Source organism: Canis lupus, chromosome X (assembly GCF_048164855.1).
Source record: "Canis lupus baileyi chromosome X, mCanLup2.hap1, whole genome shotgun sequence".
NCBI lineage: Eukaryota > Metazoa > Chordata > Mammalia > Carnivora > Canidae > Canis > Canis lupus.
In genome coordinates, this window is record NC_132876.1 from 120,112,534 (window position 1) to 120,126,931 (window position 14,398).

Here is a 14,398-nt window from a genome sequence, read left to right on the forward strand (position 1 = left end):
AAGAGTGATGAAAGACTCAGAAGGATCACAGCGCTGGAAAGACCACTGCACCTTGTCTGCCTGTCTCCCCCACGCCCTAATATTCTACGTCCAATACCTCACCCACAACTCAAGGTCACTGCTCTCACATGACCCACATAAGCCCATCTTCAGAATTTAGTCAGATAATTCCTGTTGTCTAACTGATACGTAAAAGGCACGTCTTTACATTCTTTTCCACTTATTATCAGACAGACTGATTAGATCCATCCATTTTATGCATACTTTAAGGTATTCACTATTATGATCCATGGCATAGATCCAAAAATATAAGAGAATGTATTTTTCTATTTGTGGATATTTGGACAGTTTCTAATTTAGGGCTGGAAATAAAAAATTCAAATGGAAAAATTCAACTTCCTGTGTATACATACTCCCTGATTTAACAGTACCAGCAAATGATGCCTCCAAAAGTTAGGCATGAAATGGAGGATGGGGTGCATTCATCCAGGATGATTTTTTTCAAGCCCTCTTTGCTATCCTGACCCCCTATTTTTGCCACTAGTAACAAATTCAAATGCTTTAAAAGAGGGGTAGTCCATTGCCTATGTTCAAGCTGCATATTAAGTATACAAATCCACTCCATGATGCTCAAACCAAGTTACACCACGTGTTTCTTTTAACTGCTCTATATGCAGCTTCATTCTCTTCTGAATACTTTAGATTCTTCGCATCTGTCACCATCACGACTTATATAGACACTTCAAAGACATCTGATACGATTTTATGTATCTGTAGACTGTGTGTAATGCTAAAATCACAGCTTCTCGGAGCATCACTGCAGCGGCCATGCACTGCTGAATTTACTGTTCCTTTCTGTTTCGGGAGAGAGCTAAGTCCTCTCCTCTTACCTGGCTAGGTCACATACAAACTGCACTATGCAGCATCTATACCTCAGAGCGAACACGAGCAGGTTCTACAGAATGGTCAAAACCAATCCGAACATCCTGATCATACTTCTGGACCTACATGAAAGAATGAACTTGACACATTTTTCCAAAGAAGCCAAGAATAAAAGTAATTTTGGAATTTGGGGTTTGTGTAGTGGCCTGGTTGTAAATTTCTTTTTAAGTGATTGAATTTCATCTTGTCTGAAAACTAAAATAACAGGAAATAACTGAGAGGCCAAGGAATGAATTTATAATACGATAACTTATATAAGCTTTACATAAATGCTGTAAAGAGCATAATTTGATTTTTTTTAAGTGTGTCCAATAATATTTGAAAACCAAATAGGTGGATAGCCTGGGTGGCTTGGCGGTTTAGTGTCGCCTTCAACCCGGGGCCTGATTCTGGAGACCTGGGATCGAGTCCCACGTCGGGCTCCCTGCATGGAGCCTGCTTCTACCTCTGCCTGTGTCTCTGTCTCTCTCTTTCTGTATCTCTCATGAATAAATAAATTAAATCTTAAAAAAAAAAAAAAGAAAACCAAATAGGTATTATGGTTTAGCAGAATGAAACTGGGATAAATCTGTCTATGATAGTAGACATCATTAATTCAAAATCTGTCCCCCAATCTGCCTTCTTAGGAAAACTGATATACTGGATGTAAAATATTCCAACAAAGACCATCATTTCCAAAAATGTAAGATGATCACTACAGTCAATCTCTTTAATTCAGTTATTTATTATATTATCTTCATTTTACCTATACTCAGGGTACCATCAGGAAAATTTCCATATTCACTTTCTTTTAGCAAATATTCTCCAAGTACACAGTATAGTATATCTCTTCCTCTGAGCTAAGAAAAGTGTATATTACAGTGAGGACAGAGATGTATAAAGTTTTAGGTTTTTTTTTTTTTTTAATGAAAAATACCTATAAAGATTTCATCTCTTTTCAGGTTTTCAGACAAGCACATGCTTAAGGTATTTCTGTGCTAAGACTCTGCAATCTTTTCTATATCCCTAAAAGCCTCTAACTGAGTATCTTTATGCAACAATTTGAAGTCCACATCCATCGTCTTTGTAACTGAAGGGCATGGAGACTTTTTATCTTTGCTATCACATTCACTTCTCTTATTTTCCAACTTTAGAGCCTGTTTTCTTCATGTGGGTTTCAGCTGACTTATCTACAAAGAATTTACTCTCTAAGTTATCAATCATTTCACTGCTTGAACGGTCTCTTGAACTTTTCCAAATATCAGAACAATTCAAATCATGGTGTTGGATTAATACCGACTCTCTTGTTGTGGCCATTATGAACTTTAAATCCTTTAATTTGAAAAAAAATTACATGAATTCACATGAAGTTCACATCATTTATTTCCTGATGTATGTATGTCTGAAAACCCTACGGCAAGACTCTTTTTCAAATGCCAATTATTCATATCTTTGTCGACAGCTTTATTTTTTTAGCCACTCAGAATGATAGTTTTCTAGGACTTTGAAGGTCCTCATTCCTGAAGCTGTTCAAACACAGCTGGGTGCCCATGTAACAAGGATGTAATAGGAAGCACCAAACAGTGCTGTGAATCTAATCTAGAAAACTCCCAACTTCCCTTCCAATGCTCATATATCCTGAGGCTCTTTGAGTCAACAGATCGGTGTTTTTGCCTGATTTATATTCTGAATGCTCCTGAGGGAATTAAACTCGTCTTTTCTGGTGATCCAATAGATACAGAAATGAGACCTCAGGGAATGGCCCAACATGCTGATGAAATTTTACTGAGACAGAAATATAATCTGCATAATTAGTACATATCTATACAAGCATATTTATTTAAAGGGCTGATAATTCTTAACTGTATTAGTAGGCTTTTAGTAGGCTCTTTTAGTAGGCTCCACACCCAACTTGGGGCTTGAACTCATGACCCTGAGATCAAGAATTGCATATTCCACCAACTGAGCCAGCCAGGCACCCTTATTTTTGTTTGTTTTTAATTTTTACCTTTTTAAAAAGATTTTATTTATTTATTCACGAGAGACACAGAGATAGAGAGGCAGAGATACAGGCAGAGGGAGAAGCAGGCTCCATGCAGGGAGCCTGACGTGGGACTCGATCCTGGGTCTCCAGGATCACACCCTGGGCTGAAGGCAGTGCTAAACCACTGAGCCACCTGGGCTGCCCTTTGTTTTTTAATGATGATCCTGCTTAGACGGAAAATGTTAGATTTTTAAAATTTTTTTATTTATTTATGATAGTCACAGAGAGAGAGAGAGAGAGAGAGAGGCAGAGACACAGGCAGAGGGAGAAGCAGGCTCCATGCACTGAGAGCCCGACGTGGAATTCGATCCCGGGTCTCCCGGATCACGCCCTGGGCCAAAGGCAGGCGCTAAACCGCTGCGCCACCCAGGGATCCCAGATTTTTAAAAAATTAAGTGATTTCTATGTTCAATGTGGGGCTCAAACTCATGACCCCAAGATTGAGAATCACATGCTTTCCTAAGACAGGCACCCCAAATGCTGGATTTTTATTACTGCAAATGCAAAGGAGCCAGAGGCAAGTAGAATATGTTTACTGTCTACTTTTTGTTATTTCTTGCAATTTGTTACTGAAATAATTCAATGTTCTAAGGATTAACTTTGTTATTTCTTATGGAATAAATTGTAGCTGGCCAGGGCACTGGAAGATGAGAACATATCAATAGTCAGTACTTTGGCTTCAGAAGATGTTAAGAAAATTTATGGTTCCCACATTCCAGAATTTTCTTCCAGAAACAACTAAAAGCGATGTTTAAAACTAACTGATTTCAATAATTAAATATAAAAGTTGGATGGTTAGGATATTTAATACATTTATAACATGCATTTGATAGTGGGTGATTCTATAGTGCAGGTTTCATGTTTTTTCTTTACAAAATCCACGTAAAGGTTGTAGGCAAGTGTAGGGATGCCTGGGTGGCTCAGGGGTTGAGCATCTCCCTTCAGCTCAGGGCGTGATCGTGGAGTCCTGGGATCGAGTTCCACATCAGGCTCCCTGCAGGGAGCCTGCTTCTCCCTCTGCCTGTGTGTGTCTCTGCCTCTCTCTGTGTGTCTCTCATGAATAAATAAAATAAAAAAAAAAGGTTCCAGGCAAGTCTAGAAACAAAGTTTATTCCTATAATCAATGAAAGTTGTTGAGTACCAATTTGGTGTTATGCAGTGGGGATGCAAAGACTTGAAAAAAGGAGGAGTATGCTAGACCTATATGCACATCACTGCAATCTACCAGCCATCTACCCAGGTCTATTTGCCTGCCTACCTACCTACCTACCCGGCTACCTCACTACATATGTAACAAGAGAATTACAAAGGCACAGAGGGAGGTCCCTTCTCTTTAGGGGAAGTCAGGTTAGGCTTCCTGGTCCTTAGTCAGGTTAGTGAAAAGTAGGCTTTTCCTGCAAAGGTACTTATGAACAGATATTATAGCGCCTGCAGTTAATATTATGTAATGTGGTTGTGATCATAGTCAACAAGGTATTGATTTTGCACTGCTATGTCACAATCTAGCCTAACACTTGGTATTTTATTAAAACAATTTTTTATTATCTCTCAGGATAGAGTGTGTCAGCTGGGCTCAACCAGCAGTTCTTCCTCACTGTGATATTGGCTGAAGCCACAGATATCTGAAAGAGCTTGACTGGACTGGAATATTTAAAACGGTTTAGTCATATTCCTGGCAGCCTGTCAGGGATCCTTAAAAGGCTGTCTCAGATACTCTTCCCGAGTCTCAAGGTCTCCCAGTTGTCTTGTCAGCAGGGAAGCTGGAGTTCTTACTCAGTGGCTCAGCGACTGTGGTATCACAAGGGTAAATCTTCCACACCCACCTGGGACTCAGGCATGGAGGAGCACAGCATCATGTGACCAACAGGGTCAAGGAGACAGCCCAAGGAGGAGGGGGCTATACAAGGGCACGCACACAAGATGTGGTTCAATGGGAGTTGTGTTTGGAGACTTGTAACCAGCCTCTGATACCTGGTTTCCAAAACATTCACTTCTTTTCCATGATGCCGAAGTCTCATCTCATTCTAGCATCAGGATCAGGCTTAAATTAGAAGACTGTGTCTCCTAAATCATCTCCAGGTGCGGATGGGTTTACTTGGACGTAGCTCCTCTTGCTCTAAAGACGTGTGAACCAAAGAGATGACTGACTGGCCTCTTAGATCCAAACCTACAACCTCAACACAGAGGCCATCTTAGACTCAATGGCTACTTCTAAGTGTATGTAGGCTGTGCTAGAACAATGGCCTCATGTGGTCCACTGTTCTAGTCAGCTGAGAGGTTCTACCAGGTCCTATCTTAACCATTGCAGACATCTTAACATTGGCCTTACTATATCACTTTTGCTTTGATCTTTACCCTGAGGTCATATCCTTCTGCTACTGTGCTGGATTTGATCTTTTCCCCGGGATTTTAACTTCTCTGCATCCATTCGTCTTACTGTAGTGCCTTAAACATGCAGCCAGGAGGGACTAGATGATGTTTGAAGCAATTTGCATGAAGATGTCTTGTTGCAGTGCACCAACCTATTAGGTATATTTCCTATCTTCCAAAAATACAATTTTAACAATACTTGTGAATGCACAGCACACTCACATTTCTTCCCAGCATCTTAAAGCAGTTTCCTTGACACTTTTACAGCCTCCTTACATTTTCCTAGACCCTTGGTTTACTGTTGCATCTTGACCGGTTTGCCACGCATGGCCCTGGACAGAGACTTGAGTTTTTACTGATATGTCACAAACAAATGCTTCTCAACATCATTTTCCTTGTTTTTTTCTAAGGAATGTGGTGTAAACACTAAGTTGTCCCTAGCCCCTGGATTTGAAGAGGGTTGGTCTGTACTCTTCTGGGGACATGGGACATGCCATTCATAGGGTGGCCCAACATGGCTGTTTTGCCTTTTCTGTAGGGGATGGATTTACCCCAGGTAGATGCTACTCTCAGGCATCTGGTTGTTCTCTGCATTCAGCTTCACACCCTGAAGGCTTTTTACTCCCATCACAGAATCTGCTTGGTTCTCCTTCTGGCCAAGCTCAATGGCACCACTCGAGCCACTTCCACACACCTCACTGAAAATGGACAAGTGAGTGAGAACTGGAAGCTGGCCTTAGCTTTCGGTCTTCAAGGATGGGGAAGAAGATGCCCTGTAGGCTCTCTGGGTGGCCCAGCTCACTCCACAGATCTTGAACTATTTGATTTCTTTTTAATCTTCCTCTCTTCTATGTTCCCAAGATTTAGACAAGCAAGGAAAAGAAAATAAAGTCGTGTTCCTGTTCCATTTTCTCATCATACTGTGTACTCTACCTGCCTTCTCATGTCTTCAATGGCACATGGATCTTCAGAAAGGGACTTTTTTCCTTGGAAAGTTTCTTCCACTCCACCCTGGGCCAAATTCTTTGTCTATCCTAATGGCACTCTGACAAGTTGAGGGTAATTATGGATCATTTAACAGGTTCAGATTTACCAACCTCTCCTTATAGAGATTGAAAGGAGAGAGGAATGAGAAGCTACATGGAAAGGCACCAAGCTAAGCTTTGCAGACACTTGGAAACGTCAGGTTACATAGCATGCTGGTCATAAATCCTCTCCTTTGTTTGAATGCTGCTGGTGTTAGAGACTAGGCTGGTTAGTGTTTGGTTTGTGTGTTTTCAGATTTTACTCTTGCTTATCTATCCCTCTTTTCCATTACAATTTATCTGTTGCAAAACCTGGGTTGTTTGAATCATAGTGTTTTCCAGAGTCTGAGTATTACTTATTGCCTACTGATGTGCTTAAACAAGTTGTTCCATTCTCTGCGTTCCCTGATAATCATCAGCTGAATTCAGGGGCTTAATCAAAATCAGATTTAATCCATTTGGCAAGACCATAGTTGGAATTGAATTTTTCATCAGGACATAAATATTTTCTGGCTTTGCTCTCTTTTATGCTATTAGCACTGAGTGTTCAATACCTACATCCATTAATTCATCGAGGACAAAAAATGGTGATGTTCTAGTCTGATCAATTTACTTATTCATTTATTTAACTGCAGTTACTGTAATTCTCAGCTAACATTCTGTTGCTTATATAGGAAGAGAAGATGCCTATTAGATTTTCAATGTAATCAATTGGCTAACTCTCATCTTCACAATGTGACCAACTGGTCTTATTCTTAAATGTCTTTATAAATTCATGGATTAAAGTGTATTTGGTGGGTTTTAATCCATTACAAGCTTTATCCTCTGTGAAGCTCAAACTGGCTCAGCTTTGGCCAGTGTGAGTTCTATCAAGTTGGCCACTGAGTCTTTTTGACATAACCCTACTAGATTCTGGTATATTTTTTTCCTATGATTTTTCATGATGCTCTAGTCTCATCTTCTGCATCTCCTGCCCCAGGACAAGAATCAGCCATTTCTCCAAGAAATCCAAGCTTCTGAAAACAGGAAATGATACATGAAAACCAAAGTCTGGGTCCTAGGAATGTCATTGCCACTGAATTAGTTTTTGTTTCTAAGAATTTTCAACATACTTGAAAAGTATATATGAAACTTGAGAGTTCATACTCATATTTCCAATGCAAATTTAGAAATGCAAGGTTCTTAATCTCTTCCATATCACATCTTTGTTCCACATTAAGAATCTTCACACTCATCTCCCCTCCGGTAACCCTCAGTTTATTCTCTAGAGTTAAGAGTCCGTCTCTTGGTTGGCCCCTCTCTTTTTTTTCTCTTTGCTTATTTTTTGTTTCTTAAATTCTACATATGAGTGAAATCATATGGTATTTGTCTTTCTCTGACTTATTTCACTTAGCATTACACCCTGTAGCTCCATCTACGTTGTTGCAAATGGTAAGATTTCATTTCTTTTCATGGATAAGCAATATTCCATTGTGTATATATACCACATCTTTTTCTTAAAGTTTATTTTTTTAAGTTATCTGTACCCCCCCCAAAAGTTATCTGTACCCCCTACACAGAGCTCAAATTCCAAATCCCAAGATCAAGAGTCACATGCTCTCTCAACTGAGCCAGCCAGGCACTCCATACCACATTTTCTTTATCCATTTCTCAACTGATAGATACTTGGTCTGCTTCCATATCTTGGTTATTGTAAATAATGCTACTGTAAACACGGGGTGCATATATCCCTCTGAATTAGTATTCTTCTATTCTTTGGGTAGATATCTAGAAGTACCATTGCAGGATCATATGGTAGTTCTATTTTTAACTTTAAAAAAAGATTTATTTATTTGAGAGAAAGAGGGAGAGAGTGCTTGAGCATGAGTTGGTGGGGGGGGGGGGGAGAGGGAGAAAGCCTCCAAGTAGACTCCCCACTGAGTGTGGAGCCTGACATGAGGCTTGATCTTACAACCCATAAGATTACTATCTGAGCCAAAACCAAGTGTCAGATACTCAACTGACTAAGCCACCCAGGCATCCCTATTTTTAACTTTTTGAGGAACCTCCATACTGTTTTCCAGAGTGGCTGCTGCAGTTAGCATTCATATCAACAGTGCAAGAGGGTTCCCCCTTGTCTGCATCTTCACCAACACCTGTCGTTTCCTGTGTTGCTGATTTTAGCCATTCTGACAGGTGTGAGGTGATATATCATTGTCATTTTGATTTTTATTTCCCTGATGATCAGTGAGATCAAGCATCTTTTTATGTGTCTCATGGCCATCTGTATGTCTTCTTTGAAAAAGTGTCTATTCACGTCTTCTGTGCATTTTTTAAACTGGATTATTTGTGGTTTGGGCATTGGGTTTTATAAATTCTTTATAGATTTTGGACACTAAATCTTTATCAGATATGTCATTGGCAAATATATTCTCCCATTACATAGGCTGCCTTTCAGTTTTGATTATTTCCTTCACTGTGCAGAAGCTTTTTAAAAAATTTTTTAAACTTTTTTCAGAAGTTTTTTTTTTTTTTAATGAAATCCCAATAGTTTATTTTTGCTTTTGTTTGCCTTATCTCAGGAGACATATATAGAAAAATGCTACTACAGCTGATGTCAGAGAAATGAATGCCTGTGCTCTCTTCTATGATCTATATGGTTCTGGATCTCACATTTAGGTCTTTAATCTATTTTGAGTTTGTTTTTGTTTTCTTTTCTCTTAATGACTCCAATGGGATGTCTCAGCAACAAGACATATTTGGTTGAATTTATTTTTATTACTCTCACTTCTATTTTGCCTGGAACTTTAATCTGAAATAACTGTTGGATTGTATGAAATTATTTTTTGATACTTATTAAAACAGTAAAGTTATTTTTTCAATTAACTTAATGCCACAAATTACATTAATAGATTTCCTAATATTGAATCATGCCAGTATTCCTAAAATAGATATTGTTTCATCATGGGGTATTACTTCTTAATATACTGCTAGCTTAAATGTTCACTTAAAGAGTTTGCATTAATATTTATGTAATTGATATGACCCATATATATGCCTATAATTCTCTTATTTTCTGATCTCTGTCGTATTTTAATGTCTCAGTTAATCTACCTTTATAATATCTAATCTATATAATGTGTTCCTTCTTTTTTTCTGGTCTTGGTCAGTTTCAGTAACATAGGGATTAATTTTTCTTTTAAAGCTGAATAGCATTGAAATGTCACTGTCTTTATATCATGGGCTAAGATCACCTATGAAATAACCTTTATTTGTCACTTTGTAGGTGAGTAGAGAGAGTGAGGGCATCTTTGACACCTTTTTTTTCAATATAGACCTTGACTATCAGTCTGTTTCTTAAAATTCCACCAAGAAAAAGATCATCCTCACAAACATTCTACTGTTTTCCATATATATAACCATTTTAAAAAATATTTTTTAAATATTTTCATTTATTTATTCATGAAAGACACACACAGAGAGAGAGGCAGAGACACAGGCAGAGGGAGTAAAGGGCTCCATGCAAGGAGCACAATGTGGGACTCAAACCTGGGACTCTAGGATCTCACCTGGGCCAAAGGCAGGTGCTCAACCACTGAGCCACTCAGGCATCCCTATATGCCGTTTTTATATTCTTACTTATCCATTACATTTTATTCTCTCTTTCTCCTTCAATCCTTCTTTTTCTCTCTTCTCTCTTTTCTTCACTTAGACTAGTATATGCAGTATTTTCTCTATAGGCCTGTGGTGTGCACCAGGCCTTCAGAAGTTAGACCCTACAAGTAACTATCAGTTGTTTCTAGACCACAAGGCCGGTTCTAAGACAGTAAATGTAAATCTTGTCTCCATCTGCAACCTTCTACTAATCCTTGGCTTATCTTAAATTGCTCCAAGAAACTCACAGGAACCAATATGAAACATTCATTAAAGCTAATATGGCCATCTCATCATGGAATAAGACAGTAAGAAACAAGCTCTCAAACCCAATGATGAGAACCAAGAAAAACAAACACTGAGCCCTCTGCAGAACGAAGGCTGTTGCAGTAAGCATTTTTTGTTTGTTGTCTGACGGATTTATTGAGACCTGACTCTGCTCTCAGAGCTCCCACACACATGGATTTGGAGTGGGTGCCAAGATGCCACCAAGCCAGCACCAGACAGTGTCCAGTCATCCACCCACATTCCAAATACAGCCCTGGATCATGAGAGTACCCAGCACAGGGACAGGTAGTGACATTATTCCTTGGGTCCATTTGCTCTTCCTCTTTCCTCTGTACCTAAATAAGTAAGTCTCTGCAACGAGTAGATTCTTAAAATACTTTATCCAGCTCACATAAAGGTCTTGAGAAGGCTAGATTTGTGTAAACTGGTCCTATTTCTGATTAGATATCCTTCCTACATCTTTGGAACTAGACTCAGGACTTGTTCTCTGGTGAGATGCTTCCAGCTTGGGCCACGTGAAGCCATACTGAGCCAAATCAAATACTGTGATCACAGGGAAACTTCATAACCTCCAAGCTCTCAAAATTAGGCCAAAATGTTTCTCACCTAAAGTGACTTTAGTTCCAGAACAGGTGGACAGTGGATAAGCCTTCGGAGTCATCTGAATCCATCCCCATAATCTCCCACTCCCTGCTTCCTGTTTTGGCTTCATGTGTTCTGTTCGCCATGCCTGTGACCTTATCTCTTAAGAGCACTAGGGTCAAATGGAACAACGATAGTATGGGCAGATTTAAGTTGTATACATTGCCAGTTTGTTCCAAGAAACTACACAGTATTTATTCGTATATCTCACCTATTTTCCTATCTTCCAACTATTCTTTTTGTTGTTAGCTATATTAATTTCTCCTTTCTTCTATTTTTAGGGTTGCCTAGTTAAATTATTGTAAGGCTTGTTTGAAATGGAAATATTAGATACTTTGAATTTTCTTCTAAGAACATTCTGAACTGGACTGTCTGCCTGTAATGGGCGGAGGCGGCTCACATTGATTTATTACTTCTCAGGAATTCAGGGAGCCTGGTGTTCAATGCTGTCATTATTAAAAATTATATAAAACAAAATAATACATTATATAAAACAAAAGTGTATTAAAACCATAGTAATACTTGCCCAAACCTACAATTCTCTTATTGTCTTATTTTTTCATTACATATTATCTCTGCCTTTGAGGTTATTGATGTCGAAGGCAGTTATGTTAGATAGTGGTGGCTCCCGCTGACCTCTCTTCATTTCTGTGTGCAGTGACTACACTGGTAGCTTGGAATTGGCCATGGTGGGAGTATTTATACCACGGAAGTCAGCAAGGGCTACAAACTGGGACTTAAACTGATTATTTTGTTGATTTTCTCTGGGCTTAAGAAAATGTTGCAGAAAATTATAATAGTGCAGATTAACTATAAAACAGTGTTGACTCTAAAGCCATTACACTGCGAACAGTATGCACGTGTGCACGTACATGTGTGCACACACACCTCCAAACACACATAGGGAGGAATTATCTCCCAGTATTCAAGGACTATTGCCTACTCAATTCGGCAAAGACATTACTCAGTTAATGATGCACAAGTTCTGATGTTCTCACTGTTTTATCTCTGTCTTACTTATTAATATAACCAGCTACACAAATAATACTCATGCTGAATTTATACTAGGGGAACCAGTTGTTAAATGCTTCTCAGCTAACCACTGATCATCTCCAATGCATTTTTGTTTCATAGTTTGCCCACTAGCATTAGTTTCTAAATAATCTGTAATTATATTTTAAATGTCCTCTTTAACTCTTATTATTTAAAGAGTGCTGTTTTCAAAAGAACATGCCACTTCAGACTTTATTATATTTTTTATTAGGTTCTAATTTTTTGTTCCCTATGTCATAAAATCTGATATCTTTTACTACCCCTTTTGATTTTGGAGGGTGGTGTTTCACTGTGGCCAAACATAAAGCCAAATTTTACAAATGTTTTGTGGGTCTTAAAACAGAAGGCATGGTCTACCTAACTTGGCAGTGGATACATACATATTAAATAAATAGATATATATGTTGAATCCTGACAATTACTTTACTTGGTTCTTCCATAAACTTTTCCAATATTGTTTATGTGATCTCTGAGATCTGAGCAGTCACCGTGAGGAGCCTCCCTTTCTCCTTGTATGTATTTCCAATAGTTTTTACCCATGATGATTAAGTACATTCATAGCTAGGGACACCTGGGTGGCTCAGTTTGTTAAGGGTCTGACTCTGGATCTCAGTTCAGGTCTTAATCCCGGGTTATGAGTTTTAAGCCTTGTCCTGGGCTCCATGCTGGGCATGGAGGAAAGAAAGAAAGAAAAGAAAGGAAAGAAGAAGGAAAAGAAAAGATGAAAAGAAAAGAAAAGAAAAAAAAGAAAAGAAAAGAAAGAAAAGAAAAGAAAAGAAAAGAAAAGAAAAGAAAAGAAAGAAAAAAGAAAAGAAAAAAGAAAAGAAAGAGGAAGGAAGAAGGAAGGAAGGAAGGAAGGAAGGAAGGAAGGAAAGAAAGAAAGAAAAGAGAGAGAGAGGGAGAGAGAGGGAGGAAGAAAGAAAGAGAAAGAAAGAAAGCACCCACATTCATAGCTGTTGATACTTTTTCTAGTAGTGTTCACTGCTTTGGCTTTTATCTATATTTTTCTTTATTCCCCTTAATATTAACTTTTCCTCCCTAATATACATTGCATCCTTTTTCAATAAAAATGTTTGGATCAAATTGTTTCAAGTATGTCTCTGGGAGACAATTTATCACTTGATTTTAGTGTCTTTTTATATTCGTAGAGATCCTATTCACATTTACTGTCAAGATTAAACTGTCATTTTGTATGTTGTGTTACGTGAAGTTTGGTATCTCTCTGTGCCTTTCTATTTGTGTTTCTTTCGTAATATGGGAAACATGCAGTGAGTTTCTTAGCAGCGTAAATTTAGGACAGTTCTCTGGCTCTCTGAAAGGGGTCAGGCACATTGTTTTCTCAAGTGTAGGACGGCCTGATCACATCTACCCAACGGAGTTGCGGGAGGCTGAGTTCTGTATCTCTCTCTCTATCTGACCTCCAGTCAGTCTCTCAAGCACATATGGAGTGTGGATAGGTCGGATCTCACTAATGTCATTACCTCATTCTTCTCCTTGTGGAATGAGTGACATTTCCTACCCTATTGTGGGCATGTCACTCCCACATAAGACAAGCCCTGCCATGGTAATAGAAGGAAGGTCAAGGGAATGCTGGCCAAGCCAGTCATTTAGTGGAGCTGAGCTTTCTTTTCTCCAGCAGAGCCTCCTCTTCTGCTATTGTCCCCAGAAAAGACAATTGTTGATGATTTTATGGCTGCTAAAAAGTATCTCATCATAGATGTCATACAAAAGTCAAATGTCTTATAAGGATTAAATCATATCTGATATATTTCCATGTTTTTACCTCCAGAATAACCTGTTTTACTTGGGGCCTCATCACCACAATGCAATAACCCATATGGATTGTATTAAACAACCAGGCTGCATCAAGAGTGCAGACTGAGTTTCAATGCACGTGCAATATATTTCCAATTTGCTGCTTGCTACCTTCGTAAACATCTATTAGAGTTAAGATTGTTTCCTTAAAAACTAAGGAACTTGATCTAAAACTGAGTTAAATTCAATCTAAGCTTTTAAATGATAGAAATAAATCATTGAAAAAGAAGAAAATGCTTATATATGGTAAGCAAATACTATTATCTTTCCCTTTTTTATTCTAAACATACATATTTTTTTCCTCCTTTGTGAGATAGAGATGTACATATATGCGTGTGTACATGGGATTACATGTAGGCATACTTATGTACCTAATCTATTCTGAGACCTTAGTGAGTGGGCAACTTTACAAGTTCCTGGGAACCCAAAAAGCTATCCTCAGGTTACATAGAGTAGCAGAAAACCAAACACACAAAGACAACCCCGCCAACATACCAAGCATAGTATGAGTAGTCAGGACAGGATAGACTATGATATTGTAACCAACAAGCTCCCGTTTCAGTGACTCAGTGAAACCAAGACATATCTATTGCTCCCTTCATGTGCA

The 14,398-nt window shown here is 38.6% G+C and overlaps 1 long non-coding RNA gene across 12 annotated transcripts in view; it reads right to left on the reverse strand.

Annotated features, from left to right (window-relative positions):
• LOC140627662 (uncharacterized) overlaps positions 1-14,398 on the reverse strand; it is a 527,802-nt gene that overhangs the window by 307,879 nt on the left and 205,525 nt on the right. The gene's annotated exons all lie outside the window — the stretch shown is intronic.